This window comes from Dipodomys merriami, unplaced genomic scaffold, assembly GCF_024711535.1.
Source record: "Dipodomys merriami isolate MVZ:Mamm:240054 unplaced genomic scaffold, mDipMer1.0.p SCAF_25, whole genome shotgun sequence".
Taxonomy (NCBI): Eukaryota; Metazoa; Chordata; class Mammalia; order Rodentia; family Heteromyidae; genus Dipodomys; species Dipodomys merriami.
The window spans coordinates 17,339,854-17,361,053 of NW_027203937.1; the positions used below are offsets into that span (position 1 = coordinate 17,339,854).

The 21,200-nt window shown below is 47.5% G+C and overlaps 1 protein-coding gene across 5 annotated transcripts in view; it reads right to left on the reverse strand.

Moving 5' to 3' along the window:
• P2ry6 (pyrimidinergic receptor P2Y6) overlaps positions 1–21,200 on the reverse strand; it is a 43,692-nt gene that overhangs the window by 21,051 nt on the left and 1,441 nt on the right. For 4 of the 5 annotated variants that reach the window (XR_011374951.1, XM_070035058.1, XM_070035055.1 and 1 more), the window contains exon 2: positions 2,232–2,345. The exons of the other annotated variant lie outside the window; for it this stretch is intronic. The gene's annotated coding sequence lies outside the window, so the exon portion shown is untranslated. The remainder of the gene's footprint in view (positions 1–2,231; positions 2,346–21,200) is intronic. 5 annotated transcript variants of the gene reach the window in all.

The window sequence follows — 21,200 nt, forward strand, 5'->3', positions numbered from 1 at the left end:
GCTGTCTCCTCAGAGCACCAGCCTATGCAACTGGATTGAACACTCGTTCCTGGTATTCATAGTCACCCATCACTGATCACCCATTATCTATGATCTATGATCACTAATCATAGATCAGTCACCTATTACTGATCAATCACACTCATCACTCATCACCATTGCTTTGCTAAAGCTCTCTGTCTCCCATCCCTGGTTTTGCTTGGCTCTATAATTTATGAGCAGTGGCTTTACCTCTCTCTGCACGAATCCTTAATTATGAAATCCTATGAACAACGGCAGCATTATCTGAGGCTCAAATGAAATAATGGACCCAGATTAGCCCATTTCTAGTGCACAGTAAGAAATCACTCAGCTGACAACTTAACATTACTCTTAGTTGTATCGATGGCTGCCTCGACTCATGAGAAATGTCCTCCTTTGCAACCTTTACTCATTCATTTCCTTTTCTCTGTTCTACATGTACTCATTTCATGTGCATTTGCAGGGAGTCTCTTCCTGAGTATGCAAGGATTTCTCAGGAATCTGGGTTCTTTCCTTTGAGGATCTCCCAGCTGGTGAGAAAGATAGGTGAAGATGGAGGCCCAGTAGTCCCCAGGAAAACAGAAGAGGCCCCTATTCCTGCCTGGGATATCAAGAAAGGCTCTCTGGAAGAAATGATGTTTTGATGGAGGTGGACAAGAAAGGAGAAGGTGTTCTGTCCAGAGGCTTGTAGGAGATGTGAGGGCTGGGGCAACTGCAAGAGTTTTGTCTTCAGGTACTGAAGGGCGTGGCAGAGGGAGAGGTTGAAGGGAGTTATCAGACCCATTTCCCAACAGGCCTCTAACTCCTGGGCTGTGATTTTGGCCCTCACATTGTAGGTGTCAGGTTAGGCAAGCCCTTGACAGTTTCTAAAGCAGGGCAGGGCACATCAAATTTGGGAATTAGGAGGCTGTGTGTAGAGTCCAAGACAGAGAAAATGCAGCCTGAAGTGGAACCCTGGATATGGGCAGGGAGATTTTGGGACCAGCTGATTGTAGGACTAAGTTAAGTGCCTTGAATGCCAGATTCATAGCAGTCTCCTCCCTCAGCTCACTCTTCTGCAAACCCTTTCTATTAGAAAGACAGAATGGACAGGGAAGTCACAAATGAACAATTCCAGCCTGCAGGTCACAGATGGGAAGCTGAGGCTCTGAGGAGACAGGATGATGTTGGGGCCCTTAGTGTATCTGCTGGGAAGACTCCATGTCCCTGTCCCATGCTCAAGCTCAATGCTACTGTCTGGCCTTCCTCTCCTGAGGATGCAAGGCCAGGCTCCGATGGCTGGGGGCTTGGAGGAGTCTGAAGATGACTCTCTTCACCTGCCAGATGCTCACAATGCCTTGCATCTTAGACCAAGGATTTGGGGTCATTAAAGTTCTTTTTATTCACATTTCTTGGCAATAGAACAGAGGCATTTGGCCCTGGGGTAGCACATCCATTCAGGCACGGATATTGGGAGGGTCAAGGCAACTGGATTCACGAATCCTAAGGTCACTCAGCTGCTGCAGGGTGGAGTTCCAATGAGATCAGTGTCTGCCCTCCTACTGGCCCTTGTGCCCAGCACTGTCCCCAAGGGGTACTTCTCTTCCATTCTAGCCTGTGATAAAACAGGAAGGAATCATGTGCCATCTGCTCCAGAATACTGAGGACCTGGGCTGGTCTTTTCCTGGGTGGAGGAGAAAGGCTCCTTCCTGCCTGAGGGAGCTAGGGTACAGCTCAGCTAGGCTGTGCCCTGGTACTCAGGCTCCCAGGCTCTCAAGGTAGGGAATCCTAACTCTAGACTTCTGAGCTTGCAGAATTTACTAAGATTGAGTATTTGCTCTCCTTCTTGAACCAGATCCTACCCAGGGTGGGAATGGGTTGAGAAAGCATACAGGATGATACAGTAGACACGGTTACTGTTTAAAGAAGTCAGGGACCTGCTGTCCTTCATGTAAGGTCTGCTCCTGGGTGGTGAGCAGACTCCACCCTCCTCGCAGCAAAGTCTCCGCCCAGTACGTGCATTACCTAGGCAACTGGCACACCTGGAAGAGGTCTCATCTGCATCTGCTGAGGTCACATCTGGATTCAATGTGGCCACACCTTTCCCTGCCCCTACCCTAGATAAGGCCTAGCTCAGGGCCAGACACCCTCTTTTCCAGGCCTTTCCCAGACCCATGGAGTGCCAACATGGCCTGGTGCCAGCCAGAATGATTAATAAACCTACCCCTTACCTGAATACCACATGCGTGGTGTGGTTCTTACTCGGCCACCTCTTCTTTAAAAACTTAATACTTCACTCCCTGCTGGGCAGGCTGGAGGAGTAAGGCTGGCTCACTGCTCTTTTCCTGGTGGGAAAATGGAACCATCACTGTTGCTTACACTCACCACCATGTTCCGCTTATGTTCCCATCTTGTATGCCAGTCCATCCCCTTTCTGTAGCCTGCAAGGCTTCTGCTCAGGAGAAATCTGATCTCATCACTTCCCTTTCAAAACTCTCCTTAGTTTCCCAGTATATAAGGATAAAGGCAAACCAGTGTATAAGGATCTCTTTGTCTTAGCACACACTCTGCCCCTTGCACGCAACCTGCCAGGCCCGGATCTACTTTCAGTTCCTGGGACCAGCTGTGATCTTGCTCTCTGGTTGGCACAGTTTCTGACCCTGGCCTGCCCTCTCCTAACATCTGCAGCTAGAAGACTCCCACTGAAAACTCAATGACAGAGGACAACCAGGTCCTGCCTGCAGGAGTTCATTGGACAGGGCCAAATACCTGGGTCTGTGACTGAGTCTGAAAGAGTCCAGGCAGGGTACTATAGTGGCTAAAAATGTGATTCTGGGCTTATTGCCCAGTAGCCCGCCTCTTCCCTGTGCCATCTTGGGAAAACCTCTCTGTGCCTTTGTTTCCTCAGCTGAGGTTGAAGGTGGCGATAATACCCAGTCCTACCTCACAGGATCCTTATGAGGATGGAAAGGGTCCATGCACTTCTGGCATACAGTCAGTATTCAATTATCGTCTTACAATCATGACTCCTTTCCAACCATAGTTGCCAGTATACTGGCAATGCTAGCTTTGCTTGCCACGGCCTCACGCAGCTTCTATCCTCACTGTTCATTCTGCTGGAAATGCCTTTGGCCTGCATGAACGCTTGACTATTTCATTACCACCTCCAAGAAGTCTTCACAGACATCAGAAGTATTCTCTTTACCTTTCTCAGGCCTTTCATGGAAAGCCAAGATGAGAGATGTCCTTTGAAGCAGAGCATCTTGACCCTGGCTGTCTGAGTCCCATAGTCTTTCTTAGGATGAGTGGTTACCTGTCTTAAGTTGTTTTTTTTTTTTTAATTTTTATTTTTTGGTCCGGTTGTGGGGCCTGAACTCTGGGCCTGGGTGCTGTCCCTCAGCTCTTCAGCTCAAGGCTAGCACTCTACCACTTGAGCCACAGCGCCACTTCCGGCTTTTTGCTTATGTGGTGCTGAGGAATTGAACCCAGGGCCTCAAGCATGCAAGGCAAGCGCTCTACCACTGAGCCATCTTCCCAGCCCTTTTTTTTTTTTTTTTTTGATCCTCTTTCATTCAAGGTGGTCATCTAATCCAGAGTTGACAAATCAGAACATCAATCTAGACCCTCTCACCAGTGATTGGTCCTGGGAAAACCAATTCAAGTTTGTCTCAGAAATTTTGGTGGAATTGGCGAAAAGAGTTTTTATTGTTTTCTCCTAGATTATTAGATGTGAGGACTATTGGAGCTTGGTACTTATGGGAAGTACTTAACTGAGATGGAATGTAAGTGAGGAACTCAGCAGAAGGTCAAGAGAAAAGATACAAAAGGAGAAGGTGATGGTATCACTCTAATGGTTGGAGGAGGTCAATGTCAGATGTAGGTCTATCTTGGATCTGTGTTTGCAGAAGCTGATACACTTTTTCTTGCCTAAGCTAATAGCATTTAACATCTGTAATCAAAATAGCCCTTAGCTGATGGCTTAAGCCTGTAATCCTAGCTACTATGGAGGCTGAGATCTAAGGATCAAGGCTGTAAGCTAGCCTGGGCAGGAAAGTTTGTGAGACTCTCATCTCCAATTAACCACCAGAAAACTAGAAGTGGCTCAAAAGGGTATTGCTCTAGCCTGGAGCAAAAAGGAAATCAGGGATGGTAATCAAATCCGTAGTTCAAGCCTGACAACTGACAAAAACCCTCAAAAACAACAACAAAAACTCAACCCTGACCACTATGACAACAAAATACAGGCAACAAAATAAATTCAATTTCAGGGGCTGGGAAGATGGCTCAGTGGTAGAGCGCATGCCTTGCATGCTCAAGGCCCTGGGTTCGATTCCTTAGCACCACATAAGCAAAAAAAGAAAAAAGCCGGAAGTGGTGCTCTGGCTCAAGTGGTAGAGTGCTAGCCTTGAGCTGAAGAGCTGAGGGACAGCGCCCAGGCCCAGAGTTCAGGCCCCACGACCGGACCCAAAAAACAAAACAAACAAAAAAAAAATAAATTCAATTTCATAAAAATTAAAACCTTTGTGCATCAAAGGACATTATCATCAAAGTTCCCATTCACACAGAATGGGAACTAATACTTGAAAATCATATGTCTCATATGAGGGGTTAATAACCAAATAGATTACTATTTTTTATGGTGGGGGGAATTGGTTGTGGGGCTTGAACTCTAGGCCTGGGCTCTGTCCCTGACCTCTTCAGCTCAAAGCTAGCACTCTACCACTTGAGCCACAGCACCACTTCCAGTTTCTCTGGCAGTTCATTGGAGATAAGAATCTCATGAACTTTCCTGCCCAGGCTGGCTTTGAACCACAATCCTCTGATCTCAGCCACTTGAGTAGTTAGGATTATAGGTGTGAGCCACCAGTGCCTGGATAGATTGCTAATTTTTCCAACAACGAAAGGTAACCAATTTGAAAAATCAAAAACCATCTGACGGAGTGGCGCAGGCTGTAGAGTACCAGCCTAGCTAGTGCCACAATGTAAGCTTGAGAGTCAGTACTACAAAATAAAACCGCAGAATTACTACTTCTAGAATTCCAATCAAAGAAATTAAAAGCAAGGACTCGAGCAGATATTTACACAGCAATGTTCAAAACAGTAGTTTTTCACAATAGCCAAAAGGTAGAAACTACCCAAATGTCTATTGACAGAAGAATGGAGAAATAGAATGTGATATACACACAATATATTGTTATTCAATCTTAAAAAGGAATGAAATTCTGGTAGCATGCTATCTTATAAATAAACATTGGAAATATGAAATAAGCTATACAGCAAAAGATAGATACTGAATAATTCCAGTTACAAGATGTACGTGGAAGAGACAAATTCAGAGATACGGGAAGTAGAAGGTGGTTGCCAGGTATCAAGAGAATGGGGAATTGTTTACTGGGTAAAGTTTTTATGCTAGTACTAGGGCTTGAACTAGCCTCCTAAGCCCCTAAATAACTGGTTTCTCTAAGAACCTGTATCCTTTGGAGGGTGCTTCTCCCTTTTCACTTCAGATGCCAGGGGGCTGGGAAGATGGCTCAGTGGTAGAGTCCTTGGCCCTCGGTTCGATTTCTCAGCACCACATAAGCAGAAAAAGCCGGAAGTGGGGCTGAGGCTCAAGTGGTAGAGCACTAGCCTTTAGCTGAAGAGCTGAGGGACAGTGCCTGGGCCCAGAGCTCAGGCCCTACGACTGACAAAGCTACGACTGACAAAGAAAGAAAGAAAGAAAGAAAGAGAGAAAGAAAGAAAGAAAGAAAGAAAGAAAGAAAGAAAGAAAGAAAGAAAGAAAGAAAGAAAGGAAGAAAGAAAGAAGAAAGAAAGAAAGAAAGAAAGAAAGAAGAAAGAAAGAAGGAAAGAAAGAAAGAAGGAAAGGAAGGAAGGAAGGAAGGAAGGAAGGAAAGAAAGAAACTACTTCAGATGCCAGGAAACTTGATTGAGTTTTCCTTCTTGCCTACCACAGGACCAATGTCAGTTTCAACTTTCTGTAGAATATCTATTGTTACACTTTGGATGCTAAACATGCTCCGAGGTTTTGTGCATTAAAGTCTTGTCCCTAACTGAAGGCATTATTTGTAAGTGGTGCAAATTTTAGAGCCTAGTTAGAAGAAGGAGATCATTTGGGATGTGCCCTTGAAGGGTTGTTTTAGAACTTGGGTCTCTTTCCCGCCTCTTCTCTTTGCTTTCCTTCCTCCATGAGATGAGCTCTTCAGCTCAAGGCTAGTGTTCTACTACTTGAGCCACAGTGCCACTTTTGGTTTTCATGGATTTTCCTGCCCAGGCTGCCTTTGAACCATGATCCTCAAATCTCAGCCTCCTGAGTAGCTAGGATGACAGGCGTGAGCCACCAGCACCAGGCTTGTGTACAAGTTTTGATGTTGCAGGTTTTCGCTTTTGGGGGGTATAAACTGAGGAGCAGAACTACTGGGTCATATGGCAATTCTAAGTTTAACTTTTTGAGGAACTACTAAATTGTATCCCAAAGTAGCTGCTTACGACGGATGTGGTAGCACATAGCTATAATCCAAGCTACTCAGGAAGCAGAAGCAGAGCATCATGAGTTAAGGCAAGTTCAGGCAAAAAGTTAGCAAGAACTCATTTCAGCCAAAAATCTTGACAGTATGTACCCTTATCCTAGCTACAGTGGAGGAACAAGGAGAATTGTGGCCCAGACCAGCCCACACAAACACTGCCAGTCTCTTCCTGAAAAAAATAACTAGAACAAAAAGTTTTGGGGATGTGGCTCAAGTAATAGATACTTGACTAGCATTCTAGGCCCTGGGTTCAATCTCTAATGCCCCTAAAATACAAAAACAAAAAAACAAAGTGGTTGTATAATTTCATCATGAAGCCTGAGAACTCCAATTTCTCCACTTCCTTGTCAACATTTAAAAAAATTGTTTATAGCCAACCTGCTGGGTATTGAAGTGGGGTATTGTGGTTTTGACTTGCATTTCCCTAATCAGTCTTTCGTGTGTGCATATTATCATCCTTGTTTTTGCCTTTTTATTGGATGTATTTCTGCTCTGAAACCTGATATCTTTTGTGAAACAAGTACCCCTTAGAACCGGAGAGTTCTGATCATCCTAGCTACTCAGGAGGCTGAGAGCTGAGAATCATGGTTTACAGCTAGCCCAGGTAGACAACTTCAAGAGACTCTTTTTTTTTTTTTTTGCTGGTTGTGGGGCTTGAACTCTGGGCCTGGGCACTGCCCCTCAGCTCTTCAGCTCAAGGCTAGCGCTCTACCACTTGAGCCAAAGCTCCACTTCCGGCTTTTTCTGTTTATATGGTGCTGAGGAATCGAATACAGGACCTCATGCATGTGAGGCAAGCACTCTACCACTGAGCCACCTTCCCAGCCCCAAAGACTCTTATCTCTAATTAACCAACTAAAAACTGGAACTGGAGGTGTGTCTCAAACAGTATAGCATCAGTCATGAGTTTAAGTCCCAATATCAGCATGAGAGAGAAAGGGAGAGGGGGGGGGTGGAAAGAAAGGGAGAGAGAGGGAGGGAGAGAGAGAATTCTGGGTTTCAGGGGATAGGTAGTCCTATATTCAAATCTCTTCTCTGTTTTGAATACTTCTATTAGCTGCATAACCTTGAGCCAGTTGTTTAACAGTAATCAGTGTCTCTACTTACTAAATGTGAGTTCCAGTATTAACTCAGATAAATCTACAACAAAGCCTATGTGTGAGCCAGGCACAAAGCAATAAATTTTAGCAGTGAAGCTAGGTATGGTGGCTCATACCTGTTATCCTACCAGAAACAGGAGTATTGTGATTTTTGAGACCAATCTAGTCTACATAGTGAGTTCTGGGCCAGCTTGGGTTACTTACTGATGCCATGTCTCAAAACAAACAAACAAAACAACAACCGAAAACACCTCCAAGAAACAAAACCCAAAAAATCAAGACACAAAACAACAAAAATATCTCACCAGTGACTCTCATTGGCTGGGAGGGGAAATTGCCAGCTTTGAGGTGTGTCAAACCTCATCTATTAGCTGCTTCACCCCAGTAACTTTTTACAGAAGACCTGTGGATGCCAGGCATCAGCCTCTCTTCTGTTCTGTGGTGTGGTCAGTCTACCTCAGAAGCTTGGTGGGAACCAAGGCAAGGCCCTCAGATGTGACACTGGCAGCATAATGTCAAGTGTTGGTGACTCTGTTGGGTAAATTCTATCATTTTTTCCAGTCTTGGCTCTTGCTTCAACTATCAGGCTGGTAGTGGCCCAAGGAACTTTCTCTGCTATCAGAGGCAGGGTGCTCAGGGTATAGAGAGGAGTGAATTAGATTTCCTCAGAACTTACAAGCAATAATATACACATGACTTTATTTTACCTACTTTATGAGCAGCTGGTAAGGTAGGTATTATTATTACATTTTATAGACAGAAATTCCAAGAGGTCAATAACTTGTCTGAGGTCATACTTCCCACAAATGCTAGTGCCTGGCTCTAAGCCCAACTCTGAATTTTGAGACTGACTCTTTTCCTTAATGGTAGAATCCCCTCCTTTCCTTCTCATGACCCCTGAATAAGAGGCACAAGGCACTCAGGAACTGTGGGCTCATTTAAATAGCTACTTCCTATTCATCTGACTCCATAGAACTAACATTTCCCTTATCCCGAGCAGAGATCTGCCTCATGGGGGGGGGGCACACAGAACAGCTGCTACTCCATCCTAGGCCATCAAAGCAGGGGTGCTCTGGGTGTCAGGCTGCTTGTCTCTGTCTCATTACTGAAGACTTCTTGCATCTTGGTTTTTCCCCAGTCTATGAGGTCCTAAAGGAAACAATATTTCTCAGTTCCTGGACCCAGTGTCCAACACCTGTCTGGACACAGAGGTCATGGATTGAGTCTGGGCTACCCCTTCAGATTGATATGCATTATGACAGGTGCCTACAGAGCTGCTAATGACAGGGCCTGCTCAGGAGGAGCAGGGATACACCTCCACATGCCTGGGCCATAGCACTGGCACAAACTAGACTTCATAGCAGTGAGAATGGAAGAGTTTTGAGCCTGAGCCTACAGATCACCAAACCAAAATAGAAACCTACTTCAGAGACAAATGGGGAAATGACTGGAGGGGCCCTAGTGGGGTGCAGTACATCAGGGGCCTGGAGCCTCAACTTCCTGAGAATCTTGAGTGGCCTCTGCTGGAATGGCCACCTGTCACCAGTTTCTCCTGACTCCTTTCTCTAGGAGTCAGGAAAGCCCAGCTTAGAGCTCTAGTCTGGGTCTGGGTTTAGAGTTTTAGGCAGGTGCTCCATACCTGTAGCTGTGGCTGCTGTTGCTTAACCTCTTTTTGCCTCAATATTCAGTGAGTGACTTACTCATTTGTGTTTTCATTCATCTGTTCATTGGGCTCACCAGCTAGCATTTATACACTTCAGCCACAGTAAACAACAAAGTTGTAGAGTTAGGCGTTGAAATCTCAGTACTGCTGCTTTGGGAGAACTATTGTGCCTCACTGAGACTTCATTTCCTTGCCTAAGAAAGGGGAAAGATGATAGCTTCTCTGGAGGATATTGGGATATTATGACGAGTCAATAGGAGGCTGGGCATGGTGGCTCATGTCCTAGCTCCTGAGGAGGCAAAGATTGAGAGGATAGAGGTTCAAGGCTAGTTCAGGTAAAAACTTAATGAGCTCGATCTCCAACAATAAGCTGGTCTTGGTGGTACTCTCCTGTCCTCCCAGATATGCAGGAAGTATAAACAGGAGGATAAAAATCTAGACCTTACTGAAAAAAAAAAAAAAGCCAAAAGTGCTGTGGGCATGGCTGAAATGGTAGAGCACCTGCTTAGCAAATACAAGGGCTTGAGTTCAAAACCCCAGTATTATTTAACAAAACAAAACAAAACAAACAAACAAACAAACAATCCAATGCCAGGCACATGGTGGCTCATGCCTGTAATCCTAGCTACTCAGGAGGCTGAGATCTGACGATTGCAGTTCAAAGCCAACCCAGGTAGGAAAGTCCATGAGACTCTTATCTCCAATGAACCACCAGAAAACCAGAAATGGCACTGTGGCTCAAATGGTAGAGTGTTCACCTTGAGCTGAAGAGCTCAGGGACAGCGCCTAGACCCACAGTTCAACCCCCATGACTGACAAAAACAAACAAACAAACAAACCCAAAACAACTCAACAGGACAATAATGTAAATGAAAACTGCCAGTGCAGAGCTTCAGAGGAAAAAGCAGAGGCGTGTGGTCTACACAGAGAAAAACCCTGCAGGCTCCTGGCCCTGTGCCTGGGCAGTGCCAGGGCCCTGGGCAGTAGTCTCTAGGGACAGTCACAGGATGAGACAGAGAACAGGCTCACACACAATTGTTAGTTTCCGGCCAGGTGGCCCCTCCTTTTCTGGTAAACTAACAAATAGTGGGGAAATGAAAAAAAAGTAAGAATTTTTAAAAAGAGAAACAGACTGGGCCACCAGTGGCTCACACCTGTAATCCTAGCTACTCAGGAGACTGAGATCTGAGGGTTGAAGTTCAAAGCCATCCTTGGCAGGACAGTCCATAAGACACCTATCTCCAATGAACCACCATAAAGCTGGAAATGGAGCTGTGGCTCAAGTGGTAGAGCACCAGCCTTGAGTGAGACCAAAGCTAATTCACTCACCCAGTCCTGGAGCAAGCACAGCCAGGCACACATGTGCACACAGGCGTGCACACTCTCACAAGCTGCACATTCTTACACATACACACCAAGGGCTTGCATGAACATGTAAGTGAACAATGGTCCTTAGTTTATAAAGTAACTTCTCTATTTTTAAATCTCATTTGATACAGTATTGAGGGTATCAAATTTCCTCTGAGTCAGCAAACAGCCACTCTGGAGTGGACAAGAGATGTGAATCCCACATAACTTCAGGAGGCCAGGGCTGAGTGCTGGGTCTTCAGCCTGCAGGTCGCTGCCCAATGGTCAGTAGAGAGTCCAATGGCAACATTGCTTTGCCCTCCCATAAAAAGTCATACCTTGGGCTGGGAAGGTGGGTCAGTGGTAGAGTGCTTGCTTCCCATGCATGGGGCCCTGGGTTCGATTCCTCAGCACCACATAAACAGAAAAAGCTGGAAGTGGCACTGTGACTCAAGTGGTAGAGCACTAGCCTTGGGCTTAAGAGCTGAGGGATGCCACCCAGGCCCTGTGACTGACCCCCCCCCAAAAAAATCGTCATACCTAGACTCTGAGACTTGGTTTCCCCCTATTCACATGGGGTCAGCTCCAGGCTGTATTGTGTTACATTGTCCTTCCTGCCCTGCCCATGTCCCCGGGAGCTCTGAGCATCCAGCCTAGCCTCCATCCCCTGAGGGACCCACTTCTGCCTTTTACCTGTAAGCTTTCAAATTCTCAGTAGAGACTATTGCAAAGAAGAAGAAACTCAGGCTCAGAGAGGAAATGTGCCTTGTGGTGTTCAGGACTCAAACTCAGATCCATGGGGCTTCAAACCCCATCTCACTATTCCACTCATCCACTGAGGCACAGCCCAGTCCCCACGTCCCCACCCCCTCCTTTCCTGTCCTGTGGGCCTCACACTGCCATGCTATGCAACCTACAAGCTTCAAACCCAAGCCAAAGGGAAGGAAGGAGCTGCCAGATGAGGGCGGTGTCCAAGCAGCGGGCTGGCAAACTCACCCCTGGCTCCCCACTTGCCAACTGTGAGTGCTAGGGTAGATGTAGAGCATGGGAGCAGCCCCCCACTGTTGTGGGCTCCTGTACCACAGACTGCTTCGCCCAGAAGTCTGAGAGGTGGCAGATGAAGAAACTTCTCCCAGGAGGGGAAGTGACTTCTAGCAGCCCTCAGCTCCCAAAGGCAGGGCCTGGACCTTTGTTACTCAAGTGCCTAACACTAAGGCTGACTCAGTCCCTACCCAGCTGGGAATGAATCACTGATCCCTGTAAACGTGTGCACCCAAAGATGGGCACTGTTAGGCATGGGTTGGCTGCTGGGAGAATGAAAGGAGGGGATATTTTAAGGTCCAGGGCCTGGCAGAGGGATGGTATACACCTGATGCCCATTGCCCTCACCCCAGCCCTCTTCTGGCCTCTCTTAAGTCAGAACTGAGCCTTGATCCTACTCATCACTGGCACAAGGGACAATTAACCTTTTTTTCCTCAGCCAGTGGAAAAAAAACTAAGATATCAGCATGAATGGCTCCAACCCTATGGGTCCAGACACCTTCTGAAGGTCCAAATCACCCTCAGACGGAGGGCAGGGCTGAGCCTTCTTCAGCCCCAATCCATTCTTGAGCTTATTCCAGAAGAAGAGAAGGCAGCTGGGGTATCCTCATGGGCAGATGGGCTAGCCGCCCAGATCTTTCTATCACTTCCTCTCCCTTTCTTTACCTTTACTCACTGGGCATCTGCTGTCTTAAGGTGGTCAACACTACCTAAAGGCCTCAAAGTCCTTGGTCTGGAGGTGCCTGCGTTCTAGAAGAGATGAATTTACTTGTTAACAAAGAACATGAGGTTGGAGACCTGGCTCAGGTGGTAGAGTGACAGCCAGTGAGCGAAAGAAAGTGGCAGATACTAAGTTTGAGTCTTAGTCTCAGAAGAAAAACAAAAAAAATATAACAAATAGCAGAACAGATAGTGATAAGAGTTAAACCTCCCATCAGTGAGACAGGCCCCGTCTGAACTTGCTAAATCCCTCCCTCCTCACACTACTTCCTGTCCCTCTCAAAAGAAGCACACCCAGCCTGGAGAAAACTCTGTCCCAGCCTTGGAGCCCCCGCTCTGTGTCTGACCCAGCTTTTACAGAATCTCAGCCGCAGGGCCAGGACTGAGGCAGGGCTTGCCTAGTACAGCAGCAGCTCAGGATTACCCTGGGTTTGGTTTGGAGCATCATGAGTCTGCCTTCTGCTCTGGGTCCTGGGAACCCAGTGAAACCTTGGTACCCCATTGCGGAGAGAAGAGCACTGAGCCCAGACAGGGAACATGAGCTTGTTTGAACTGCATACCAAAGCAGAGGTATTTTCATGTTCCTTTTCTAGCATGTGCACAAAGCCTCACAGCTGAGTACCTCAGAGAGCACCAGGTAGGGTGGGGAGTATTCCTATGTGGAGACAACTTGGTTGTCCTAGACACCCTATCTTCTGGAATCTGAGCCACTCTGAATTCTCATCCTCTAAGCATTTTCTCCTAATCTAGGCTCAAGGTTTTTTGGTCAATTCTGTGTGTGTGTGTGCGTGTGCATGTAACAAATTACCAGGTTTTGAACACAAAGTCTCACACTCTTGCCTCTTTTGCTCAAGTCTGATGCTCTACCATTTGAGCGATGCCTCCATTTCTAGCGTCTTGCTGGTTTATTGGAGATAAGAGTCTCATAGACTTTTCCGCTGGGGCTGGCTTTGAACTGTGATCCTCAGATCCCAGCCTCCTAAATCGCTAGGATTTCAGGCATTGTATGCCATTGACCAGCTTAATTCTTAATTTGCTGTTCTCATCCCTCCCTCGGCCTCAGTTTCCTCATCTGTCAAATGGAAGAAGCAAAGGCAGCTTTATGTTGAGGGTGTCATGAAGAATGTACAGGATACTGGTAAGAAGACAGTTTGCCACTATTAAGTGCCATCAGATGACAAGGTTGTTATACGTGAGGCTGAAAACTAGTCCCCTCTCTATATTTTAGAGTTCTAGAAACTCTTAGTATGGGCTCATGGCCCAGTAGGAAATAAATGGAAGGTCCATTTCAGAAAAACCAAAATCCCCTCTAGTCCCAACTAGGCTGTTCACAGGAAGCCCCTCTTCTGTCATTGAGATGAGGTGAGGGGAGAAAGACAGGAGATGGACAGACTGGCAGGCCTGGGAGGAAGAGGTATAAGTCCCCCAGTAGCTGAGGGTCAGGTCCTCAAATGGTCCATGCACATGAAGGTGCAGAGGCTTGTCAGCCATGGGTATTTCTGAGGTGTACTGTTGGGGTGGCTGTCAAGCATGATGCGCACAGGGTGTCTACACTTTGGCTCTGGGACACACTTTTGCTCCTGCACATTGTCCATGGCTGCTTCTCTGCCTGTGTCATGCACATCAGTCACTCCAGTACATAGGCTGTGTTTCCCCAGCCTACAATCCTTACCACAACCCCAGGTCAGCCTGAATACCATTAGAGATTTGTGTTGTTCTTGGGCATTGCAGGCTCCTGATTTTTCCCACAACAAAAGCAGTTATATAAGAGGAGGAGGAAGGCTTAGCGGATTAACTGGGTCCTCCCAGCTCAGCACTGGGTGTAGGCTCTAGGGAAAGGGGGAGGGGTGCTCAAGGTCAAAGCCCCACTGTCCTCAGATCCCGTGGACTGTCCTCAGATCCCTCCTCAGCCACTTCCCTTCCCCAAGTCCGCAGCAGGATCCCCAGGGCATCTGTAGCCATAAGTCAAGTGTCATGGAGATGATACCCCATACCAGCTAGGCCACCCTTATAACCTGGCCTCCCAAGATCCTGCCCTAGCAGTGGCCCTGCTGTCTCAGGGTCCCCTCCAAGTGGAGCTGGGCTTACTGTTCATACTAGCACCTCATTTGGTGGGTCTCTCACTTCCTGAGCCCCATTCACCCTCTGTAGACTTGAGCACCTTCCCTCACAAAGGACGAGGTCTGAGACCAGCCTATGACCTGCAATCAGCCACTGGCAAAAATGGTCTTGTGTGCATCCCAGGCCCCACTGGCCCCTTGCTGCTTCCTACAGTGGAGAGAGGCCACACTACCTTCAGCCCTCCATCCGAAACAGGTGACTCCTGGCCCCCAGTGTGCAGGAAGAGACATATTTTCTCTAGACCAGAGCCCAACAGGCAGCAAGCTGACAGGTGTTCTCAGAGAGGGGAGGCCAGGGTCTGAGGCCAGCTGTTGACCATCACAGAAAAGTGCAGAAGGAGCCAAGCTCCATTGGCTCATACCTGTAATCCTAGCTACGCAGGAGGCTGAGGTCTGAGGATCAAGGTTCAAAGCAGATACATCTGAGAGACTTTTATCTCCAATTAGCCACCAAAAATCTGAAAGTGGAGGTGTGGTCCAAGTGGTAGAATACCAGACTTAAGCAAAAAAGCCAAGTAAGAGTGTGAGGCCCTGACTTTAGCATCTCTCTCTCTCTCTGTTTCTGTCTTTCTCTCAAAAAAGAAAAAAAACCCACAGAGGGGCCTAGACACCTAGACAGGCTGTGCCCAAATGTCACCACACTGAGGCTTGCCCAACACGCCCAGACCTTCACACACTGATCTGCACCACACACCATCTGTACCCCTCTCCCTAGCATTAGAGCTTTGCTCAGCCATAAGGTGCATGGGAGAAACTTCCAGAACCTCTAAAGAGATAGAAAGAGACTAGCAGAATCCTTAGATAAATGCCAGGCCTCCTGCTGCTTCCCAGAGAAGTTAGGAGTGTTCCCATCTGGCAATTTGTTGTCCGGCCCCCCCACCTTCTACTTCCTCTCATCTTACACAGCCAAGGATACTCAAAACAGGCAGAAGTCCTGTTGGGAGTATAGCCTCCATTGTACACAATCAGCTGCAAGGCCCAGTTGCCACAAACTCAAAATGTGGCTTCAGAATAGTGGCTCGGAAAGGGCATAAGATGGGCTAGTAAGAGTTCTAGTAGGATCAGGGCCATTTCCAGGCAGAGGGCCCTGTCCACATCCTCAAGCCTCAACCCTCCATCCCTTCACCCCATGCTGGGGTCTTCTGGGTGCTGGTGATAAGAGAACCTAGGTTCTCATTGCCAGTTGTGTTCATGGCAAAGACATGGCAGCAAGGAGACCAGGTTTGGCTCCTCCACTCCTGGCCCAGCCCCACTTACCCTTTCAGAGGGTGAACTGAGGTGTGAACTCTGCACCTGGAGCACTGACATCACATGGAAGTGAGAGTGTTTGAGAGCTGAAGGTTGAAGCCCACCCTGACCTGCTGATCAGATCTCCAACAATTTCTGCACTCACTCGAGTTTGAGGAGATCAGATATTAAACCCTCCCAGTGATTGGCTGGGGAAGGACCCAGCCTGTTAAGGTTGGTCCTACATATGACAAACATTTGCACAGTTCTCACCATGACCCTGGAGCTGTTTGTTCTGAACACTAAGATTAGCTCAACTTATCATCCCACATCATCTGTTATCCCATATTACAGATGAGAATCAAGGCTCCTAGTGGTTAAGAAACTTGTTGAATATTCTCACAACCAATAGTACCAAAATCAGGATTTGAACTCAGTACTTTAAATCAGTACACTGCCTGGTATAGCAGGCAGTGTCTCCATGTCTACACAATGTGGCAGAAGAGATAGCAGAGAAAATCCAAGAAGCAAGTGGAACCCCTGGAATTTAGGCTTTACCTATTGATTTCTTGAGAATTTACACCTCAGTCCACAAGGGACTGGACAGCTCAGATAATAGCTGAATATGTCACATGATCTTATTAGGGAAAGGGCAGGAAATAAATAAATACAAACAGGTGCAGAAACCAAGACTAAGATGATGACTAAGCCTCCTAGAAGCCAACTAAAAAAGAGCAGAGGAAGGATTTATGGCTCTCTCCCTAAGCTAAGAAGGGGGCAAATATTTGCCTGAGGAATAGATCCAATCACAGGGATAATCCTGATTGATCTTCCTTGTATAGTGAGCAGATGGGGTGGGGCAATCCAGTTTAGTAAGCATTAATGAGCACCAACTGTGTTCAGACTACACTGAGGACATGGAAACATACAACAGGTTAAAAATATGTTGTGATTCTGATATTCCAGGGGCTCCCACTCAAGATAAGAAGAGAGACACAAGCAAAGAGACCACCACAGGGCACCAGAAAAGAACAAGGCTAATGACCTTTCAGAGCCTTCTGTACAGACCCCACACACAAGCGATACACCACGTGTGCACGCGCATGTGTGCGTGCACGTGTGTTTGTGTGTGTGTGTGTGAAAGAGAAAGAGAGAGAGAGAGAGAGAGAGAGAGAGAGAGAGAGAGAGAGAGAGAGAGAGAGAGAGAGAGAGAGAGATGGGCTAGAAGCTTTGACTGAGCCTAAGAACACTCTCAAGAACATGATGAAAACGCTATCTTTGCCAAGCCTGCATTGGCCTTTGTGTTTCACTCCCTTGGAGAACAGAGCACTGTGGAGGAGACATCATCTTTTGGCCTTGACTCCATGGAATGAGGACAGCAGAGTCAGGTATTTCACAGAGGTGCAAGGCTGTCTTCTTTGGAACTAGCTGTTGTGGATGGTACGAGGGTATTGTGCTTTCCTCCTTCTGGCTGAGGTGCTGGGTACTGGGACAGGGATGATAGGGTGATGAGACTCCCCAGGGATGATGGGACAGGGAGATGGGGTGATGAAGGGGAACCTTCAACCTGGAAGTTAGTAGGCGTTCAGGAAAGAACTAGAGAATGGGCAGAATAGTGCCCCTGGGTGTGTGTGTGGGGGGGGGCGGGTGAAGCCCCTCATTAAAACTGATTTTGCCTCTCATGAGCTTGTATGTTGTCCTTGCTCTCCAACCCTCTGGTAAGGCCAAGATCAACCATGTTCAGGGAAATGGAGGCGGAGCCACAGTGAAAAGAGGTGTGGGGAGACAGCTATGACTCCCTCACAGGGCTGAGGGAGGATACCTGTGATACACAGGAGGAACCCCAGGGATCTCTGACATGTCTGGGAGGGGCCTGCGCTGTGCCTACAGCATAATCAAGCTCACAAGGGTCATAAGGGCCAGGGCTGGGGGTACCATTCCTGCTAAAAGGCAGAGAAGAAGGAAGGAAAGAGCAAGAGTAACGTATGCATGGATCCAGAGCCATAAGTAGCTGGAGAGGTTGTCCAGGGTCTCCTGGGTGTGCCCTGGACACTTGGGAATTGGAGAGATGAAGCTTCCCCAGAGTAACTGGGAGCCATGGGATGGCTGTGAGGAAGGAAGAGAGCAGACAGGTCAGTACTGGGGAGGCCCTTAAGGGGAGAAGAGGAGGCTAAGGAGGATTCCAGAGCTGGGCTGAGATTCCAGGAGTGGAGACCAAGGGCCTAGTGGAGAGAGGGAGGGGAAGGTACAGTGAGATTTGGTAACTAAACGGAGGAAATAAAGGAAGAAACTTAGATGTGCCCAAACGTCTCTCTCCTGCCTGAGTGGCTGTGAGGACAGAGAACACACAAGGAGGACTGAGCACAGCACCCCTCTTTGGAGGCCTGATAAACGAGTGCTTCACATCCATCCTAATGCCTGCTTAAAGGTGGGTCACTCCCGTGTCACCCCATATCCACCCCTTTACCACCTTTGGGGGCTCCTTCCTGCCACCCCAGCTTCCCCTGAAGCTATAGCTCCTTCCTGCTCAGGGCAGGGCTGGTTGGTCTAAGTGGTGCTGGGCAGGAGGTAATGCACAGAGAGTTCCTGCCTCCATGTAAAGTCTACATCAGTCTTAAGCTGTCCCAGAGGATAAGCCATCTAGGCTGTCCATCTTTTAGTTCTGAGATCAACTTCTCATGTTGAGGCTGGAGGGGGGTGAGGAGGAAGATCATAATCATTACTGGATTTGTAGTATCTTCACCTCTACTCATCAGATCATTCATTCACTCACTAGTCACTCATTCTGCTATGGTCTATGGACCAGGCAATCACTGTACTCCTGACTTCCTCAGTGTGGGAGAAGCGGGGCAAGCCATTTTGGTCCTGCGTATCGGCTTTCTGGGTAAGGAAAGTGGGGTCGGGAGAAAGGAAGGGGTATATTCAAAATCATGTTCTTAAAGCTGGTTATAGCCCTAGTTAAATTCAAGTCTGCCTGCACTTACAGTTGCCTGTCTTAGGAGGAGGGTGTCTTAGAATGTGGCTTGCCTTTCAAGGTCTTTTCAATCCTGTTTCTTGTTCTTTCTCTTTCCTCTTGATGCATGGCTCAAATGGCAAGAGAACTTGCCTAGCAAGCACAAGTTCCTGAGTTCAAACTCCAGTATCACCAAAAAAAGGTTCAAATTTCCTCTTAATATTGGGAGAGAGGGGGGAGAATGATGGAAAGGGTAGCACTGATCAAGATACATTGTACTCATGAACTGACAGGTTGAATTGAAACCCTTTGTACAACTACTTAAAGATAATTTTTTAAATTGGGGGAAAAAGCGTCCTTTCAATAATACTTGTAGGTAACCAGGACCCCATTATTCCCTTATCTTGATAGGTGCCTATATTCTAGGATTTGAACCTTTTCTTTCTGAGGCCAACCCTTCCCTGAGACCCACCAGCTACTGTGACCACCTGTACTTCTTCACAGGAGTGCGCTCAGTGTCACTACCCCTGGAGCACATAGCCATTTTTTCCAGGGACTTTCTTTTACCCCAGTCTGGCTGAAGGTGAAAGGACCTTTCCTGAAACTCCTCAAATAATTCTGCCAATGTAACCTCCAATATATCTTCCCTAGTAGTTTATAAACTTGAAGGGATCAGGTTGCCAAAGCCAGGGTCCAAATCCTTGAGCATTTGGGCAGAAATGAGGGAATGTTACAGTTGGACTACAGTAGAAGATTGGACTTTTAGAATGTTTGACTTGCTGGAGAGTTTTCAGGCTAGTACTAGAGTCATAAACAATTATGACCAGAATTGTAGATCAAAAGAAATCAGGGCTGGGAATGATGCCGTTACTTGATTCTCCCTTCTTATTAGCCAATACCAAAGAAGTTAGCGTGTCAGGCCTGGGCAAGACCCTTCTGGCCTGCAGGAATTCATCCTCCATTCTTCAGACTCAACGAGCAGCGTTCAGGGCCTCAGGGGGCAGAAGCATTCTTGCCTAGTGACAATGGACAGCAAGGACAATGGTAGACCCTGCTCCACCAAGCCTCCCTCTGCCCATCACAGCACGCTGCCATAGGAAATATCTAGAGATATATTTAGGCGCCCTCCCCTCCACTGTTTCCACAGCTCCAGCACTGCCTTTTATGTCCCCTTGTCCTCTGAGGCCTCCAGGCACCTTCTCTAAGCTGACCCAATGAAGTCACCAGGAATAGGGGCTTTTGCTCTGCCAACACAAACATTGAAACCTCAGAAACAAAGCTTAGCCTGAGGGGTCTTCTGCCCTCTTGGGCCCGCAGCTCAACTCTAACTTCTCTCTTGCCCTCCTGGGACTTCTTGGTCCAGAGACCAAACATTTCACATCTTGCTCATCTTGACATTCCTCATTCAAGCAGAGAGATCCCAGCCCTAGCCTTTGACAGTTCATAAACCCAAGTGTGCTTCAAGAGTGTGTGTGTGTGTGTGTGTGTGTGTGTGTGTGTGTGTGTGTGCATGTGTGTGTGTATGCATGCGTGCCCACGTGAGTCCCCTTGATGGTTATCAGGACAAATAGCACCCCCCCCCCCGCTCCAAGGCCCAGGCTGCCCTGCATTCCCCCCTCATTGCTCTCCCACGCTCCGCCCTGGCTTTGCTGGAGACTTACAATTTTCCCTGTCCAACTTCATCCTCCCAGTTGTCACAGAACTACTGAGAATGCAATAGTGACACATTTCTTGGGACAGGTAACCCAGTGGGAGGCTCTCAGATTTCCACTTGCCAGCTCTGTGAGAAATGAGGTCCTAGGGTGTACAGGGACCCACATCCATGTAGGCCCTCCCTCACTCTCCCCACAGTTAAATAATTTTTACATGCCAAAGACTGCCAAGCCCAGGAAGTCATCATAATCCTCTAAGGTAAATCCTTTGACATGCCCATTCTACAAAGGAAGGAACTGAGACACAGAGGGACTTCTGCACTCCCAGCCCTGGGAAGTACCAGAGCTGGGGTCTGAACCACACTATGATGTCACAGCCACCTTGACCATCCTGGATGGCAGCCAGTGATGGGAGCCCCTTCCCTAGTCCCCTGGGATACTTGAAGTCTAGTAGAGATGAGCACCTCATTGACAGTCAGGGCTCCTCTTCAGAAGCCCAGCTCTCTTGCCTCTTCTCTGACTGTCACTAAGCAACACAGTGTCCACCTAGCCATGCAGCCATGTGCTAGGGAATTCTATTCTCTGCATCTCAGTTTGAGGGACTGGCAGGAGGGTCCCTAGAACACAAGATAGATCCAGTGTACCACTAGGCCTTGAGTCAACGCACTGGATGGTAATTTACCACAGCAATATTTTTGCATGTAAATAAAATGTAGATTTTTTTTTTTTTTGAGTCCGGTCGTGGGCCTGAACTCTGGGCCTGGGCACTGTCCCTCAGCTCTTCAGCTCAAGGCTAGTGCTCTACCACTTGAGCCACAGCGCCACTTCCAGCTTTTTTCTTTTTGCTTATGTG